The following is a 21043-nucleotide window of genomic DNA, read 5'->3' as shown; positions in this document are numbered from 1 at the left end:
GTGCAGCAAAACGTCAGCTGAGAGCTTTCTGAGAGGGCAATTTTATTTCCATCATACAATAATTTCTCATATACCATCCAGTCTAAATATCTTCATCCTATCTAAATATCACGATTCAATCAGTTTAAGAACTTCAAAACCTTATTAAATCAATCACTCATGGCTGTGTTGAAGTTGGAAGTTGATTAATGTGTTGAAGTTGATTAGTGTGGCATGATTCTTGTTAATTTAAAAAAAAAAAAAAAAAGCTGTGTTGTAAAAGCCATTGTCTTGACGCACTGGCGACAGACGCCACTTCCTGCCCCTCTGATGATTTCATCCAGTCAGAGCCTGGTTTCTGGAAGGGTCTTTCAAATGCGGAAAGTACGCAGCAGCATGGAATTCCCAGATAGTCTCTCCATTTCCCAGCTGATGTGACCCCAGCCTCTATCTGGAAGACTTCCAAAAACAACTGTTTCCTCCCTCTCCTCCTCCTCCTCCTCCCCCTCCCCGTCCACTAATGCTCACATGTTGAGATTTTATTTTCTGAGCTTGTTGCCAGCTTAGTTCAAAGCAATAATACAGAATAGCATAAACACAGGGCCTTTGTTGGGTCATCTCTAGCTTTGGACAGCATCTTTTTTAGTAGACACAGTTTGAGAGGCACCATCTGGCAGTGGACAGAGAAGCCATGATCTGCATATTCACTCAGCTGCCTATCTGACAGAGCAGGTGGAGGCTTACCTTTGCATACCAAGTAAGAAGTGCTGCCAATGACCACCAGTGGTGCACATGATCCTATCTATGTGCTATCAAATGTCAACTGGCCATTAAACATCTGGAGATGCAGCAGCATGGATGATAAATCAATGTTAAGTAGCCTCAGCTTCAGTGGAATATCAATGACTGTACATGAAAACGAGGATCCAGTGTATCCAGTGCTGGTGGATACACCCATCTGTCTCAGTAGCTTTCTGTACCTGCCCGCTAAAGCTGAATGTATTTTTAATTCTGACACACCGAGTTTTATAAATACATGCATGAGTTGTTTTTCACCCATCTGGTATCAAGTTTGCTCTCGTAACCTGGAGAAAAAATCATTGCGACAGATTCAGCCAACTTCTGCAGCTTAGCTCAATTATAACTGCATCTTCCTCATGATAACACACAGTCCTCTTTTACAAGTCACACCGCAAACACGTTTGGTAAGATGTTTAGAGGTTCTTAGGATAATTACAGAGGGCAGCCAGAAAAAAAAACGGTTTCATTTTTTCAAAGAATTCTCTGCAGGAGCCTAATGGGTTTGCACCCGCTAGCACCGACACAAACATGCCCACAGCAAGGCTAGCAGAGCACCAGCAGGACGCTGGTAGACACACAGTTAATTGGGTACATTGCCAGAAATCCAAAAGCAGGCGAGGGAGAATCTGTTTTATAGGAAGTAATCAGGGACACTATACACCACTAATATGTCTTCTCTTATTCTGTAATATGGCTGCCTTGTGAGACAATAGGGTGAGAGGAAACAGAAGGTTAATGAGGTGCCAGTAAACAAGACACAAATGTCACATCAGTGTGTTGAGGGCACTGGTGTCTTTTCCACATATATTATGCCATTTATTTATTTATGTCACAATGTTCTTTTCAAGGGACAAAAAAGTCTAGAAGTATAAACCTTAAAAAAAAACTATGAAGTAACAACAAATCATAGGATATAAGAATAATACCAATGTTTATCATAAGCATCATACGGAAAAAAATCAGCTTGATTCACAAATTTATAAATATGCTTTACTTTGAACTTCAAAAGGAAAAGAGCACACAAAGTAAATGAACTGAGTTAGTCTGACAACAGCAGATGTGACTACATCAATAACATCATCATGTCAGTTTCAAGCAGCTTTTTCTCTTTCCATTACAACCGAGTAGCCTAAGCAAATGTTTGTCTGCTTTTAAGCGCTGAGGCTTTTTGGGGGACAGGTGAAGAATATTCTGGGACAGGCCTGTTGAAAGTATCTGAGCAAGCAGTAAGAGCAGAGACCTGCCTGCTTGGCAACACTGGAGAGGGGAAATGTTGGCTGAGCTCTTCTCAGAAACTGAACTGTGAATGTGGATCATTGGAACAGGACTAAGAGCCCACAGCCACAGTAGCAGCTCTGTGTGGTGTCAGATGAGTCTTAATATAAAAGAATTAACAGGCAGTTTAACAAATGATGTTAAAGTGTTGGACAGAGGACATTTTTGACCGGATGATTGCACAAGACAAAAAGTCAGGGGATTAGTAAAGTTCCTCATGGGAACATGAATGTCTGTTTCAGACTTCATGGTAATCCATCCAACTGTTTTTGAGAGATTTTGCCCAAAACCACAAATGCAAAACTCATGGATGTCTCTACAAAATCTTGTAAGAATCCATCCAAGTTGTTATTTTAGTCTGGATTCTGTGAATCTGCATTCATAGTCTCTTTAGACCGACTGTACACTTTGTAAGAAGAAGCGTTTCCTTACTGATGAAGGTTTTAAGATTGAAAAATGTTAAATAATAAATTGAATGTTTGTGGTAAACACTGATTTATTTTTAATTCTGTGTAATCACAGAGCTACTTCCCATAATCCTGGAGCAATCCTCAATTTTTGACATGCTAATGCCCCACAAGTGATTGCTGCATACACTACGCAGGAAATATATGAATCTCAGTGCTCATGGAAAATAAATAGAAGTGAGATTGGCTGTTTGGCAGCTTGTGCATGTCGGAGTTTCTCAGTAGGACTGCATCTACAACAGCTTGCTTCAGGCCTGCAGGGAGTCCAGCAGAAGTTCAGAGAGAATTAATGTGCAGGATGATTGTTTCTTCAGCTCCTTCACAAGGCTGAGCTGGGAGCATTGCTGGTAGCAGAGACAAGGGCTCAAAGGGCGCGAGGAGTGTGTTAGATCCGTCTCATTGCTATGCAGCACAGAGTTGGACAACAACAAGCTGGTATCTAATTAGCATTATAGCTAACCTGAAGTAACAAAAGGGATGGAAATGTTGTGGAATTTAAAATGGCCTGCAGAAATAAAGCCCAGGGAAGGTGGCTTTCAAAGTTTCTTCAAGGTGGCACGAATTTCAAGGTCTGTTTTTACATTAGCAAAGCTTATGTTGTGTTGCACATGAATATGGTGTGAATGAGGTGCTTTGTTCAAAGCAAAGATGGCAAATAAAGATGACACCTCCTACTGTATATGCTTATCAGTATTTGGCTGCAAAATATTGAAGGAATTCAAACTTAGCAGACAGCAAAGGTAATAAGATGTGACCTTTAGATGCTCCTTCCTGCACTGGCTGCAGATTAAAGTTGAAGACATTTCATTGTCTGCCTGGCTGATCTTTGGGTTTCCAAGAGACCTTGGTGGATCTGCTGACCGTCAACAGCTGTTTCAAAGGCACAAGCAAAGCACTAAAGAAAGTACATTGAGTTTAGGATGTGGGGAATGTAGGCATTTTCTACATTTCTTTCTACTAGTATCATACTGTGCCTTACATCTGATATTAATATGATGGATGACAAACAGCATCCTGCATTTATGAACCACTATGGAATTCTGGCTAATGTTACTCGTTGCTAATCATTTACAGTGTCAAGTATTTGCAGACAATATTAGGTCCTTTACAGGTTTATTTGAAGTAAGAGAGAATATCATGAATATCCGCCTTCATATAAAATGAGTTTTTTGTTGCCTCACACCAAAAAAAGTGATCGTCATAGTCCACAGTAAGCACATCCGTAGTTATTGACAGTTGAAGTCTACCCATGTCCACATTTTCACCTGCTCTGTCCTGGACCTGCTGTGTGAAGCAGTGACAAAGCAGTACTGATGTTACAGCATAACCTTTGTGGCTGTCCACTCGACCTTGCTGTTACATCTCTACTCACCTTAACTGGGAAAATGTAGGGCACGAGAGCAGAGGGGGCTGTGCCAAGGGCTTGTGTGGGATGAGACAGTTACAATGATTGATGAAGGTCATGGATTACTTAATGCTCCTTTAATTATCATAGATTCTCAATTTGCATAGGCTCACGTAGGCAATTAAAATGATAAATGCACCTGATTCTCCTCCAGCTTTTTGGATTGGGTGTGAAATCCTCCCACTTGTGTTGGGAGGTTTTACCTGATGTAATCTTTTCATGGCTGCGCTCGCAGAAAGCCCTTCCAAACCTTTGAACAAGACAAAGTGTTCACGTTCAGAGTGGAGGTGGTGGAAAAGGTAGCTTACTAAGTGAGCATAATGACGGTTTCACAGTACGCCATCTTCGATTGGAGGTGTAGGCTCATACTGTACTACAATAAGTTTAAATGCTTTAAAACCTGCTCAAGGCTGTTGAATGCCAGTGTGAAACGTCCGCCCACGTAGCAACCGACGCTCTGCTTCCTTTGAGAGATTCAATCAGACAGTGCTGCCTGTCTAACGCTGCAGTGACTCACAAGTAAACTTTCTGTTTTCATCAAAAAAAAAAAAAAAACACTGTTCAATGATCAAAACTGACTGAATTAATGGAAAAAAGATGGATTCTTGATAACAACAAATGACTAAACATACTGTAGATGACAGGACTGCAGGTAAGCAGTTACTGTGTGAGATGCATACACCGATTCTATATGAATATGACCTTAGTTTGTGTATGTGATCATTTGATCTCTATGTTATAGGTAAAATCATCATCATTTCACTGAAATGGAGACAATAGTATGCAGATTTCCTGTAAGCTGACATCTCTGTCATCCATTAGGCAGAGGCTCATAATTCATATAAGTGCATGGAAATAAAGAAAAAGAATTCTGAATTTGAACTTTTTCTCCAAAAACCAACGATGGGATAGAAAACAGATTTATTGGTTTTTACACTGTGACTTTTATAGTCGTTATAAATTTCACTTGAGCAGTATTAAAGCTTTTAGAGACTGACAATATTGCTGTTTGTGTGCCTTTGGTCATTTAACTGTGAGCGAATGTGACAGCGATGATCAACAAACTTCCCATGTTGCCACATTCCAGCCTCGGTGGATCCCCTGGTGTCCCACTGCAAGCCACAGTCATGTGTGGGAATGTTGTGCTCCCCAGGGGAGGAATACCATGCATCACTTGATGTGACACAACATTTGTCACATGGTGCGGTCATATTTTTTATCCATCTAAAAGATAGAGCACTGTGGAAATCACATCCGCATTTCATCAGCAATGAGCTCGACGCTCTGGTTTCTTCTGAGGCGAGAGCATTCTTGGCTGTTTTCCTGCTAAAGCCTCTGTGGATTCATTTTCATCAACAAAAATACATTTCCTATGACTGACCTCTGTGAGCAAATAACATACTGGAAATGAACGAAAACTACACCTGACATGGCAGCATTAATCACAAAGCGAAGATGCAACAAAAGGAGACTGTCCTTTCGATACAGAGTCGGATAACGCGGGTTTGCCCCAATTTCTCCAAATGCCATGCTTGCACAAACACAAAGCGTCAAAGCAAGTCAAAAACTGGCTGTCCTTTTGCTATCTTTTGCTCTAAAACATCAGAGACTGCTTGGGCTGATGAGCAAGAGACCAATTTGTGCTGTTAATTTGGCAACATCTTAGATGATTTCTAGGTTTCAGTCAGTGAATGTCAAACAGGTGTCCCTCCTGGTCTCACCGTCCTCTCCTGCTATCATTTACCCGAGGGAATAATCTAACGCAGTGTGTCCTTTAGTGAGAAGGGAGCACTGAATGCCACATGCTGTGCTATTTCTCATGCCAGACACGGTTCCTCGGTGCTCGAGATACACTCACAGCAGCGATAACAAAGGGCCAAGTAACAGAAATCACTCTGTGGTCTCACTGCTCACTCTTGTGTTCACCCTAGAGACCACCGATGAACCAACATGTGACCTCGAACACTCAAGGAAAAAAAGAAGAGAAGAAGAGAAAAAGAAAAGAGCGACAGACACTTCTTTTCAATGCGGAGTGTCCTTGGCTATTGTCGGCTGAGGACATGGTGTGGGAGATCCTAACTGGCCAACAGAGATGTCAGTCGAAAGGTCAGAGTGCAGCAGCCATCTTCAAACCAAGATGTCACCATCCTCACTGAAGTTATGACAGAGAAAAAATCTGCTGGGTAATCTGAGATGATAAAACAGCTTTTCGTAATTATTATACTGTTTTGGACTAAATATTAAACTGGCCTGGAATGTCTGGACCTTTGCTAATGTGACCAGATGGTTTCTGAGGGATTACTGCGACGCTTCATCTGTGAGTTACCTCAGTTTTGTAATCATTTGTTGGTTTGTTGGAGGCATTGATTGTACCCGCTGTTGTGATTGTATGTTGAAAAGGTTTGCATCAGTTCAATAACAAGAATACTGGGTGTGTCGCATGAGTGCAAACTTAAACGCAGCAGCTGTTCACATAGACGGGCAGAATACTGAACACTCAGGCCATCAGAGCGTTACGCTTATTTTCTGCGGCATCCTTATATCCTCCATGTGAAAGAACAATGTAAATTATATTTACAACATATAAATGTTTAAATAAGAATGAAATAATAGGAACTTGGCTGAAATGGAAACAAGAAAAAGCCAAACTGGAGCATTTAGTATCCCACTAACAATTCAGAAAATGAAGATGTAAACTACATGAAGCTTTGTTCTTCTTGTTTGAACCTGATAGATGAAGGAGAAAAAGAACAACAAACATTTGATGAAATATTCAGTTCAAATACAAATGATAGCCTGAAACAATGCTGAATTATACACATTATTTATTCAATGGAAATTTGTACAATGACACCAAAACTGGTTTCAGACAAGGTGTACTCACCTCTGGTTTCCATACTGGGATCAGATCAGAGGTATATTTCTTCTGCACAAAATTATGCTAATTTTTGTCTGATTTCTCTCTAATAATCCTGTATTTATTGTGATAAACTAACTAGTTTTAGCCTTTCCAGCCTCGATAAATTGAGAAGGAAAATACTAGTATTTCGTTTTTGGTGGACAGAAGCCAAAAGAGTTGACAACCAGTTCAAAAATAGTTTTAATATGGAAGAAATCTGATAGGTCACTTTCATTCTTAAGTTTGTGAATTGGAGTTAAAGTCCGAATTGTCAGTTATAGCAGTTCTACAGCCACAGCAGCAGTGCGCTTCAGTATTTGTCCAGCAGATGGCAGCAGATTCACGTCCTGACAATCCTGCAGCAGCTCTCATTAAAGCGCCACTCCTCAACCTCTGTTTACAGAGCTACAGTGTGTCAGCTCTATTCAGTGTTTCAAGGTTCACACAGGAATGAAAACAGACTGTTGAAGAAGAGAAACAAAGCTGGAATTTTCCATGGACCCTGATATTTGTCATTGATACGTGAAGATGTAATAAGCAAATGCAATCCTAACCAAGGATTCCTGTGAACTGCACATAGTAAAGAGATCTTTGGCACTGAGCACAAATGAGCTATAAAATTCAAGGCCTTAGACGCACTTAGCATGCTTTGTGTCATGTGTAATAGGATTGTGCAAGTATGTGTGCCTGCAAGCTGCTGAATGTTTTAAACACCGCGAATGGAAGTTATGCATTATTTTAGTACACCAACCATTTTGAATGGTGAATAGAAATAGGCAAGACGATGCTGTTTTTGGTTTCCTGATCAATTTCCTCAGCCTGCAGAAACCCCTGGATACTTTGTATTGTGTTTGTCTTGCATCTCCCCCAAAGGGCCACATTATCTTGCATATTTCCATAGCAGATGACAGAAAAAATGTGTAAAATGCTCTCATCTTTTATCCACTGGGTCCAGATGTGCACGTGCAAGCATATTTTATCATGTATGCCGGTGTTTAGCTTTAAATAAATCCAATCATTTCAACTGTGTCTCTGCTGGTCCCTTCTCTCTGAATACACTTGAACAAAGAGCCATGGAGGATACCAAAGTACACCACCATGAGCAATTTTCTTGTATGAATACATTTTAGTGCGGTACGTTTAATACATCTTTACTATAAGGTATCCTCCCTCTAGACCTATTTTGTCTAGCGGGATCAGTGGGTGTGATTGAAGCCTAATGGGAATGGATGATGGCTATAAGAGCACCTGTCTGAAGATGATAGCTTAAATCAGTATTCTCTCTTGCAATGAGAAGTGGAAATAGGGGCTGCAGTTAAGGCAATAGTGATATCTATCCCCTGGTCTGTGAAATGGCTCAATCTCCCTGGCCGCTCCACTGTTTGATTGTTATAAATCTTTTGGAATCACATTATCTTGGCACACTCATTAGCCTACCGATGATTGTGATTCTGAGGAAGTGAAAGCAGGGTAGTTTTTCAAAACTTCAGAGGTGATACTTTACATTTATAGCTTCTGGTGTAAAAAAAAAGGTCACTTGCAAGTCCTTTATAAACCATTACACACTGGGCCTGGCGTTACATGCAAACAGTTTGGAGTGAGGGTTACGCTCGCAAGATTAAAGGTCTACAGCCATGCTAGCAGCTCTGTGCGGTTGTGCAGCGGTGCTTAGTGCTCAGTGCTAATGTCAGCATGCGTACACCCAGGGACAATGCTCACATGCTGATGTTTAGTCATGTTTCCAAGTATTTGGTCATGAGCGGACAGATCAAAATGTGAACCCGATGATGGTGATATTTCAGTCTGAACCCGGACGGACCGAGTGACAGACAGGTGAAAAATTAAGAAATTCAACTGCCACTCTTGAGAATACGCAATAGTTAATTCTATCCTTGAATGCGGCTGTTTGACCTCCACGTTTACAATATGCTCATACTACTGCCCATGTAATGTAACATTAACTTTCACAAACTGTCATTCGAGGCAGAAATCCAAGTAATTTTCTGGAAAAGTTAAAAGAGAATTACAGTTACATTGGGGAAAGGGGAAACGAAGGAAAAGAGGGAGAATACATCTTCAGCACGCTCAGTTTTGAGCAAATTCATCAGAGCACTTAAGCTAAAAGGGTAATTTCATAAATGGAGATGAAAGCCATTGAAGTGATTTGTCTAGCTTCCAAAGAGATTTTGATAGTCTTTTCAGTAAGAGGGAGCTATTTGGAGCACTGTGCTCTTATGACCATTAGCTATAACAAAGAAGTCTTTCAGCAGGCGACACTAAGAATATCACTAATCTCATCATATTTACGTGCAATAATAAATGAATTTGTGCTTTAAGTGCAGCACTAAACATATGGATCGCAAGGTTTCATTAAAGATAGATCAGTTTGTGAAAAAGTCCAACATGACTAAAAAGGTTTTCATATTTCACTGCACACGTAAAAGCATTGCAAGCCAGAAGCAGCAATGTGGGAGAAGGTATAATATTCACGACCATGCTATTGTTCTGGGAGCTTTGTATGTTTTCAGCATACATAATGAACCATTTTAATTAGAAACACTGAATATTTTAAGAAACATGGAAACTGCTCTCAGTATTAACACATTGGTACTGTCTCAGGCTGTCAGTCAGGAGTGCTGAAAGGAATTTTAGGCCACAGTAAAACATGTGACATGAGGGGCCTTTTAGACTGCACAAATTTGTCTTTATGATGTATTTAAAATGTTTCTGAGCTCTATACAGACGGAGGGCTGTTTAATTATTTCTCCCCCTCTTGCAGCACCCCCTGCCTGGAGTTTGGTCATTATAAAATATTTTATCATTGTTGAGGCTCATTAAGCATCTGCCATAGCAGTAATAAAGCTTACATATAGTTCACCCCCTTAAGTAATTCAACAAGCCTTCAGTTGCCAAATTATCTTATGGTAACGGTCCTCTTGGAGGCCCAACCCAAATGTGAGCCACTTAATTGCAATGTAGCTTAAAATGTCAGTTTTTGAAGCTGGACTGAGATGAAAACTCTGGAGGGTTTTAACGACCACATCGGTGATATAAATGCATGTTCCTTCAACTCACTGGGGCGTCTCAGCCTTCTAAGGACAGGCTGCTGAGGACGAACAAGGGCAGCAGGAGCAAAGCAGAGCTTAAAGCTAATCATAATCCCCCCCCCCACCCCACCCACTGTATGTTAGCTCTCACTTTACCCAGGAGAGCTCTTATGGCTTATCGAGACAGAAATGAAGACTTAGACTGCGCTGATCATGTTTAATTAAGAATCACTAGTGATTGCCTTCAACTGGTGTAAAGTCATGCTAATAGAGGATAACATGTCTTCAGAGACCAGGGTCATTTTGGAAATGCCTCTTATGACCATGATACATAGATAAGAGCAGTTTCCTGATATGGTGTGCAAAGGTGATATGCAGGTTAACCATAAAAGCCAGTCATTCATTGCCTTCAATTAAAATAATAGGCATTAGGGAACATTCATTTCAGTCTCCTGGAGCTCGATGGAGTTCTCCCACTTCCCACTTGTGAGGGATGTACAGTTCCATAAAGACTGAACTGGAAGAGTGTGAGTGTGCAGAGATTTTTGGTTATTTTGTTCATAAAGAATGGCATTTTATGGTCCTTAAATGTACTAACAGACAGCTACCGAATCACATTTCAGTAACAACAGTCTACAGTCGTGTTAGCTTGTGTGTGAGGTTGTATGTAGGCACACTGGTGCGCTGAGCTAAATGCTAACATTGGCATGCCAACAGGCTGTCAGTGACAATGGTAATGGTTTGCTCATTAGACTGAAAGACAAAGTACAGCTGAGACTGATGGGAATGTCTTCAGCTTTGTGGGGTTTTGGCCATAAAACAAAGAATTGGAGGCAAAGGCACATTTTTACATGAATATATGAAGACAAACTGGAGAACCGAGCCTGTGGACAGCATGCATGCACGAGACTTCCTTTGGGTGAGGCGGCTGACTTCCTGTCAGCCTCCCTCATCCATGAGTGGAATGAAATGATTTAATCATATTGCTCCTCTAGACTTAGACTAATTTTAGGGGTGTTCGTAATGCCTCGGAAAATTTATTCACCATCAAGTGACAGAGTATCTGTGACAGAATATCTGTCACTTGACAGAGTATCTGTCACTTGATGGTGGAGCAAGTTTCATAACAGACTGTGGCTGCTACACCACGATTGCCTCACAGTCCAGCCCTGTTCCTGAGGACTTGGTGGTGGCGCTACAGGAAAAGTCAGGGGGACCAGGAATGTCTGTACAAAACTTCAGGGAAATCCATCCAGTACTTGTCAGTCTGGTTGACTGATGGACAGACTGACGTTGCTGTCATGACTAGAGTGGCTAAAAACTCTAGTGATGGTGCAGCGCTTGCTGACAGCATCTTGCATGGAGAGCACATTTAAACACAGGCATCCAAAAGCCTTTCCAGCTGTTTATTAGCAGCAAGCAAACAGGGATAAATGGATGAATGGATAAATGAAAGAAACATTTAACCGTTCGTATTTCATATTAAGGAATCTAATACAAATCAGAACAGCAGGATCAAATTAAGGATTGAAGTACTGAAGTATACCAGGCCATCATTATTTTCCACTTCAATCAATAAATGCTTGAATACCGCTATTCCATTATATTTTCAGCTCTCACTGAACATGGGATCTCTGATAAATGCACTACAGGACAGTTTTATTTTTGAAATTTGAATCAAATCAATCAGATTTTAAGGCTGAAAAGTCCATATGTGCCTCACGCTGGTTATGTGTTTGTTCAGCTCTCAGTCATGGTTTGGAGGGAAGAACTGACAGGCCGACTGGGAGGACTTTATATAACTTCCTGGGAGCTTCTCTGAGCTCTGTGGGAGGTCTGCCGCATGCAGGGAGTTGGGTGTGGAAACTTGTGATTTAACTAGTATGCTAAAACAAAAACTGACAAATTCGCTCTTTTGTGTACGATTTTAAGAGAGAAGCGATCGAATTCTGATGAGCTTTTTCCAGGAATGTTTCCAGCGACTTGTTCTTGATTTTATTGAGTTTATTTTGCTTATTTTTTTTGCATCTCACACATTGTTGCAGCTCCAAAAAGAAACATTTTGTCAGCCTGAGCTGCTGCCCATATTTCCATTTCCAAGGTAAAATGAAAGGGTTATTCGGTCTGATTATCAGACTACTCTCACGTACAGCAGTTCTGTCTTGAATACATTATATTGCATAAATGTGAATTAGAGAGTTTCTGGAAAGGAGTAAACGGCATCAAAATAAAGAAAAAAGTTCAATGCAGACCAACAGGTGAGAGGTGTCATTCTGTGGGATTCATTCACAACAATCACACAATCCATCACTCCTCAAAACGCATTATTTCCTTTACTCTCATTCCTCTTGTTCAATACTCCCCGTGGGATATACAGGCCACAGAATCTAGGGTGTCATCCCTAAATCGCTCCATCATCTTCTGGAGGATTTATGAGCACGGTGTCTCTGGTCAGACCTGTCGTTGCCACCCTGCACACCTTCGATGCTTTATGACCCATGAAACAGACCCTGCAGATGTTGGTGTATTAAGGACTGGCGCTGCCCTCTTTCCTCCTCTTCCTTTCCTTTCCTTTCCTTTCCTTTCCTTTCCTTTCCTTTCCTTTCCTTTCCTTTCCTTTCCTTTCCTGCCACCACAGAGTGGACCACATGAGGAGAATGGCCAGTGACAGACAGAGAAGAGACCAGATTATCAGCTCTGTCAGACAGTCAATCAGGATGACTCGCGTTGTAACAAACATCACGGTAAACCGTCAGATATACTCTCATTCCTGAGCTTTGTTCCCTGTAATTTGTTTTCTCTGTCTGTCTGTCTGTCTGTCTGTCTGTCTGTCTGTCTGTCTGTCTGTCTGTCTGTCTGTCTGTCTGTCTGTCTGTCTGTCTGTCTGTCATATCATCACAATGGCAACAACATGTACCACAGTCAGAGAGTGAATGCTTCATGCTTTCAGTCTATTATGTCTGAAGGTTTTTCTTCCTTTGTGTTGTTTGGTGATCCTTTCACCATTATTACCTGCATTGTGCCAACATACGTCTTCATAAAAGGCATTTCTCTGCACAAGACAACCGTGACGTGCAAGTGAAGTTAAATATTGTATATTCAACGCAATTACAGCGTATGGGATGCAAACCAGACGTTCAACTCATTTTGATGGTTGCTAGAAGTCAGATTTATTCATACAGCACAGCCCTTCGTCACAAAAGCTCGTCTGAAAGAAATCTACAGAGATGAGCCAACCTAGATCTGATGAAGAACCAGTCAGAAAATATAATGATAGAATTCAGTGGAAAAAATAAATAAATATAACACAAGGAAACAAAACAAACCACAAAGAAAAATAACACAACATGCAGTCTGACCCATCTAACCTTGGCCAATTTACCCAGCATGACTAGCTTTCCAACAGCAATGACAACCAGAAGGAAGACATACAATAAAATGTTTGACAAACCCTTTTTTTCCCATATCCTGCAGGTGAGAAATAAACCAAAATGCAATCCTTCAAACAGATTTGACCTTCAGTTTATTAAAGTGTGGGAGTGTGAAAATGCATTTCGCAAAGCATTCATTTGTCTGTTAAGTCCCTGAATGTTGAGAATGAGATTTCCTACAAGGAAATCAGTTAGTGCAGGCCGGCAAGGTACAACAACCTCTGTGAAATTCAAGCCGATTTGTCTCAATTTCCCCATCAAAGTCCTTTGAGCATCATTGTGATCCTATTAGTGGACGTCTCTGGGTGAAGATGACTCCATTGAGCTGTAGAGACTGGGATCTGACAGCTGAGCGGGGGTTTGAATAGTGATGGGTGAGGACCGAAAGGTGGAAGGGAGGTATATCGGAGGAGTGTGTAAAAGACACCTGAATTGAGAGTAATGAATCCAGAGAGGAACACAGACATCTCTTTCATCTTCAAGCAGACTTGAACCGCTCTTTCATCATCATCATCTGAAAAGTGTGCAAGCTCATAGCACAGACACATTTACCTGCAGGGAGGAAGGACACATTTCACTTTCAAAGAAGATGCTCTCCCTCTTTCCCTCCTGTTATTGCTTTTCAGGTCCTGCAGTGTTTGGAAGCAGAGCGAGGAGTCCTCAAAGACATGACACACACCCACTGCGAGGAACTCGGGCAGGTGACAATTATTTAGCCTGAAATTAGCCTCGTTATTGTGTCTGATGAATGTATGTGGAAATTAAGAGTGAAAGCTTTGAATGGCAGGCTCACAATGCGGCATAACAAGGGCATGGGAGTGTTTGAAGAGTCGCTCATCAGGGAGACAGAGAGCAATGTGAGCAGCTACAGTTTCTCGCATGTTTAGAAAGCTGAACATTTTTGAGGAGAAGGGAGTTTCATTTCAATGATTTCTTTTGGTCTGTCTGTTGGTATAGTTCAAGTCAAGTCACATCTACTCAGTGGTATTTGTATTCTTATTATTCCTGCGGTTGTAGGCATTGAAACGTCGGTCCATGACTTTGGTCCAAACCAAAATAATAACCAAAAGCTCTTTGATGGATTGTCATGCAACTGTAAATAAATTGATGATCCCCAGAGGGTGAATCCAGTGACTTTGATCATCCCTCAGCTTGTCAATTAGTGCAATCAGCAGGTCAAAATTTTCAACTATCCAGTGAAATATCTCAACATCTTCTGCATGGACTGGCCCAAGATCAGGCACAGACATTAATGGCTTCCAGTCAGTGCGTCTCTCTCACTTTGGTTTCCTCTGTCATATTGATGTGCCATGAAATTTGTTGCAGACATTCATGCCCCCCTCAGGCTGAATTGTAATAACTTTTTTCCTGACTTTTCATCTAGTGCCATCGTCACTGTTCAGATTTATGATCAAATACCTGCAAAATAATGACAATCCCAGCATCCTCACTGTACTTTAAGATTACTGCTTTAGCAAATGTTAGCATGCTCTAAGCTAAAAGTGTAATCAGACAGAAAGTAAAGCAAATTTTCACCTTGCATTATTTATGCAGATTTGACCGCTGTACCATTTGTGTTTATGTGCCACAAGCAGCCAAATGTTAGCAGTATGATGGCTAGCAGCGTGCGCCGAGCACGGTGTGTGGTATTGTGCCTCTCAGTGTGATTTAACTTGATCTCAGAAGTCAGCAGAAACTGCACTTCTTTCTGTTATTTTCCTCCAGTCTCTCCTTTCCCTCATCTTGTCTCTTAACATTTATGAAGTGGATTCATTAACTCCAGGGCCAAATGCAATTTTTCACTCAAGCTAGAGCATTTTCAACTTGTGTAAATAAACCTTTGCTTTGGTTTGCGACGCTCGGGGCAGATTTTTGCTTCTCCTCATGCCTACTCACGTCTTTCTATTGATTTTGTAATTGTGCCACATCTAAAATTCAAGTCGCATTCGTTAAGCCAGTGAGCATGGTAAATAAACATAACTTAAGTTAGCATTTAGCTCAAAGCCAGTGAGCACAGCCCCACAGAGCTGTTAGCATGGCTGCAGATGACTGTAGACACGTAGTCTTGTTTTTGCATCTCTTCATTGAACGAAACGGACAGGATGTTAAAAGAGAATAAAAGCCTGTCCTCTCATCTCTACCCTTCCTCAGGTGATTTGAACCTGGTTTGTCACTCTGTGTGTGTGTGTGTGTGTGTGTGTGTGTGTGTGTGTGTGTGTGTGTGTGTCTGTGTGTCTGTGATTCAGTGTGTGATGCTGAACTAAAGCTCAGTGGCCTTACTTGGTCCACAAGCAGACGACGTGATGCGCCCGGACCATCTGACTGGATTTGCTGTGACCCAGTTAAGTTGAATCCTCGGCTGCCGCTGCCGCACAGACAACCTGGCTTTGCTTTACTAAATTCTTTCTTAATTGAAGAGACAGCTTAGCAAAGGAAGACACAACAACTTTCAAAGGGCATTTAGGTAGGTAGTTTATTTTCACTTGAGGTGAGCTTAGTCACGGGCTGAGTCATCAAGGCGTCAGCCTGTTCCCCTCTGCTCCAAGAACACTGAGCCTCGGACTGGGATTACTACAACAGTCATTACTACAATGGCAGACATATAAATCTAATCTAAGCAATCGGCAGTCTACATCCCGATCTGCTTATTTATTCTGCTGGTGAATAGCGTTCGGAAAGATGAATGCCTTGTGATTTTGAGACATAATTACCATATCCAGCTGAGGTTTTTTAGAGCTCCTTGAATATGCCAGTTTCCTCTCAATAATTGGCTGCAGGATTCCAGGCTGTGAGATTGCTGTTTGTCCAGTTATGGCAGCTTCTGCTCTCCAATGGTCCCCACAGGCTGAAAGTGCTGATTCCGAGTGCTTTTATAAGAGAACTTACTCCCTCTTAATCGCAAAACGGTCTCCAGATGCCTTTTTTGTGCAAGTCAGCCCCAGCTTGATTAATGTGATCGGGGAGTGCTGAGAGTGCTGCCAGGCTCAGAGGTGTCACCCAACACTGCTGAATAAATGAACAGAACTAATTGTTTGTTTATGATTTGAAATATTAATAACATTGAATATATGAGGCCCTCAGTTGAAATCACCATTTGGGACAAATATGCGCTGTGGCTGGTGTAGCTTCGTATAAGCGTTAACAGCAACGGCGCCGGCCGCTCTGGCATTAGAACACAACTCATTTCATAAATGTGGAGGCTGCATTAGTTAGACTTTGATGTAATTATATTATTCCCTTAAGAAGTAAAAAATTGTGTCTATTTATAATTAAAGTAGCTTACATAATGTTTTTGGAAAGTTTTGGGGGGTAAACATTTGAAGGGGAAACTGCGAGAGATGACAGCGAAGATAGTGGCTTCTGTTAATGAGATGATGAAATATTCTCCAACAGCTTACTGCACATTGCACATCTGCTCCACTTTCCTGTATGTCACTCACCGGGAAAAACAAAGAGAAATGCTATCACAGTTACAGTGACACAGCCATGGGGACGTTGGATGTGAAAGTGGCCTTGACATTTATCATTAAGTGTGATTGCACTTCAGGGATACTCAAGCTCCAAGCTGACAAGTATTCCCGAGCCACTGATTAATGGACTATTATACAGTATGTTCTGCTCTACAGCCACTTAGAAAAAGCATCAGGTTTTCCACAGGCAGCGGGATAATGAGAACGCGCAGTGCTTCTGTACAAGTCTTGGAAATCCAACCTGAGTGGTTTTGTTCAGATGTTGCAGTTTGGAGCTCTGTTGGGCTTCATCAGGATTTCTGCTCTCTGCCTCTCTAATGCTGCAAGTTTAAAGAGGATGACGCTGAATCTGACTAAATCCCATCTCCCTGGTGGTGCAAACCCCAGGCAAAGTTTTGTTTACGCTGTGCTTTATCAGTGATCTGGGAAGCATTGTAAATCCTTTGCATCTCCTCTTTCATCTCCGTACAGCACCTTGATCCTCACTGCGTCATTAGTGCTGCGGCAATAATGAGAGAGCGCGCTAAAGAATTGCAACCTTCTGGTTGCATTGCTTTTGTATTGTGTGTGGGTATGTGTGTGTGTGTGCGTGGAGGGGGGAGGGTGCATCGGTGCTACTCATTACAGAAAGACTTTATGTAAATCCAAAAGCCTGTTGTTGTTAATCTTGGTGAGGAAGCGATCCTCAACATTTTATTGTGCAGCACACAGCTCTCAAAATGAAATAAGATAATGATGTTGATTATGGCTGATAGTGAGGAGAAAATAGCCAGGTCTGAATTATTCTGAAGCGTCTAATCAGCAACTTCATTTTGTTTTATCGCACAATTGACAATCTCCTGAAGTAGCAAAACAAACCAATATATTGGTTTGTCGATGTATAGGATGAATACTAACCATCTCCAAATACTTTATGTCAGTCTGTCGTTGTGTTCTTTTACTTTAGTGTCTCCTCTCTGGCCTCATTCCTACTTCTCTAAAACCTGAGATGACTTTTTAAAGTAATGTCAGCTGTGATCTTTATAGTTTGTTCTTTATTTAAATACTTAATGTATCTCAGAGTTTCTCCTAACATTAAATGTCAGGGCTGTCAGCCTGCCCTACTGGCAGAATCTCGTCATACCAGCAGTCTTGGTTTTGTGCTATTTTTAGTGTCAAAATATGGTCTCCAGTTCTGATCAGAGGATCAAATCCAGAGGATTTTCCACCCTATCAAAAGTAAAATCCTCAGAAAGACACTTAATATTTAATACTTTTGACAAAAAAATGCCCACATTTTAGAGATGCGTGACTGACAGGGTGACTTCAGTGTAGGATGTCAGTATTGCATTGAAAAGCCATCAGTCAAACTCTACAACGAAGCTAATCTCGGGCGATCATAAGGTTCAGATTGGAGTGGCTGTGCTGAATATCTTCACAAGCTGTGACACCACATTCAAACAATGGTGTGTCAGATCTCATTTGGTTTGCAAGTGTCGTATGACATTGCTGGATTGGCGTCACATTATTTGATGCCTTATCATTATTCCAGCCTACATTAGACCTCTTATTACTGCTGGCAGAACACAGCCCCACTCTTAATTTTCTAAATTAACATGCCCTTATGCTAATTGAATGGGGTTTTAATGGCTCTCAGTAGACAACATTTAGAGTGAAAGAGAGGAACGCTGTATGAATGCCCCCATTGCCTCCCCACATCTCCTGCAGTCAAAAGGTTTTTATATTAAACACTGATGGCACCTGAGGACGTTCAATTAGGGACACAAAGCAAACAGTCACTAAGCAGCCACACTATTTGCAAATTAAAGCCAAAAAAATGTGACATGTTTTCTGGATTTAAAATACTAATGCAAAACATATGATCCTGTGCTTCGATCAATAACCTGTTTCCTGCTCCTGGGTGTGCTCTGTTTATCGTAAAAAGGTCTAAAAAGAAGTGATGCTCGACAGTTAGTTTCAAGGAAAGTCTCCCTCATGGCTTTTAAAGCAAGCTGTCTGGGCTGTTCTGACGTATCGTCAGCTATTATTCCTGATGTCTCCCATGGGGTCGTCCTCTCCATAAACTCTTCCCCTTCACTGAGCCCCTGCCTCCCATCACCAGCATGCTTGTTAAACAGACACACACATTAGTTTAACTCATGTTTCCTCCGAGGCCCACAAGCCTGCCAACACAAAGCTCCTGCTTATCACTCACCCTCTGCCTACTGTGTGCGTATGTACAGTATATAAATATGTGTATGTGTGCATAACTGCTTGCACAAATTCATACTCAAGCTCTGCGAACTCAAAGTATGTCTACCTTTTCTTCCCTGCAGCTTCTTATTCGCTTAGTGGGTTTGCTTTGTTAGCTTTGCACTATTGAAGATTTGACCCAGAATCCATTAGCAGAGGAGCACATATGCAAATTTTCTACTTGGATAAAAACAGAAATATTCTGATGATGAAGGAGTCTCGTGAAAAATACATATTGTGATGTGCGGTTTAACATGTATCAGCGGTCTTTGATGCAGAAATCTCTGCGGGTCAAGTGGAGTTTGAAGTCAATGGCATCAATGTTCCAGGATACACATAAGTGTTGAGGTCAAGCATTAAAACTGTTCTAAAATACCAAATGGAGGAACTAACTCCAGGGTAAGCTAAGCAACTCTAAGCAAAGCCAAATCCAAACATCAGTGCGATGAACTGAATTTTCTAACTATCTAACAAACAGGATCAGATCAGGGCCTGTCAAGTCAGTACAGTGGAGCTCCCTGTTTCCTCGGACTGTAAAAACATCAAGTTAGCTCCTGCATGAGCACAAACGGCATGGTCCTGGTGAACACCAGAAGCAGGCCATTACACAGCTATTAGTAAGACAATAAACAGAGCAAGTCTCTTATTATTCCAATCAAATTCAAATTTAACCTTTGGATTTTCTCATTATTGTCTCAGTTCTTTCCAGTTGTAACAGCAAGTTCACATTCTGGCCACAGCTTTTTAGGAATACTTCTCTGGGTCTGTTTTCTTATCAGCATTTTCCTGAACTAACAAACTGAATTTTCAAAATTGCATGCTGTGAAATGGAGGGGAGACCAGGGGCAGTTGTAACAAGGGCCAATTACATCTCAAATTGTAGCAATCACAAACGAGACAACCATGAAACTCGTGCACGTGCTCTGCAGTGATTCCTCTCTGCCTGCCGACTGACAAACTCACATTGTCTCACATTTGTCAAAGGTGCTTATTGATTATAAATTGTCTTCACATAATTATATAATTAATTATGCTGTTTTTAATCTGGACTCAACAAGGATTTGAAATTGGATTTTTGTCTTGCAGTCCTTAGTATTTATATGAAGGTATTTGACATCTTGTGTTTCAGTCAATAATGTCACGCTAACATTGCTTGTAAAGGCATTTGATGACTGTTGACCAAGTAGAACAGGCACAAGACACCTTAATAAAAATGACATGGAAATAGTTCAAGAGGTTTTGTGTAACGACATCAAAACCCAAAACTGTAACAATTGCCCAGGTCTCCGCTGCATTTGTCACATTTACTTTTTAACAAAATTGTGACAATATGATGTTCAAAAGGTCTCATGCAGCTTGTGAAGTACTTCATCTAAAACAAAAGGAAAAGGGAATTAAGGTTTAGCAGGCCTCAGTGGCCTTGTTAGCCCTACATAAAAGAGGGCAGGGAAGACAAACAAACATTAAATTAAGCTATTTTGATTTTAGCGAATCATCCCACGTGTGTATCCATTTTACACTGTTAATGTGATTTATGACATAAAAGACCAATCACTGTCTTAAAGGAATAGCAGAGCATTAGATAAGAAGTTTAATACCACTCATATCTGTTTGCTAAATATGAAGCTAATGCTAGCCGCCAGTTAGCTTAGTTTAGCATAAACCTGGAAACATCTTGAGAAAAATCAGCAACAGCAAAATGCTCGACTAGTTAACATCATAAATCACATTTGTTTAATTACTACAAAAACTGAAATATAGAAATTAAATGTTACCTTAGCATTCATGCTCCACTAAGCTAACCATCTACTGCACTAGCCTCATTTCATTTATTTAGCATAAATGCTTGAGAGTGGTCAATTCTCATCTAACTCCTCAAGAAAGTAAATAAGATGTGGAACTATTGCTTTAAGGTTATTTTGTGTCCACCTGTCAGTGGGGACTTTATCTTTCTTTCTACATGTAATCCTTGAGGCTTTGTGGAGCTCTCAAAAGGACTGTTCAGATGCTTTGGGGATTTGTTTCCTTTCAGCACTT

Source organism: Chaetodon trifascialis, chromosome 11 (assembly GCF_039877785.1).
Source record: "Chaetodon trifascialis isolate fChaTrf1 chromosome 11, fChaTrf1.hap1, whole genome shotgun sequence".
Taxonomy (NCBI): domain Eukaryota; kingdom Metazoa; phylum Chordata; class Actinopteri; order Chaetodontiformes; family Chaetodontidae; genus Chaetodon; species Chaetodon trifascialis.
This window is presented reverse-complemented; position numbering follows the sequence as displayed.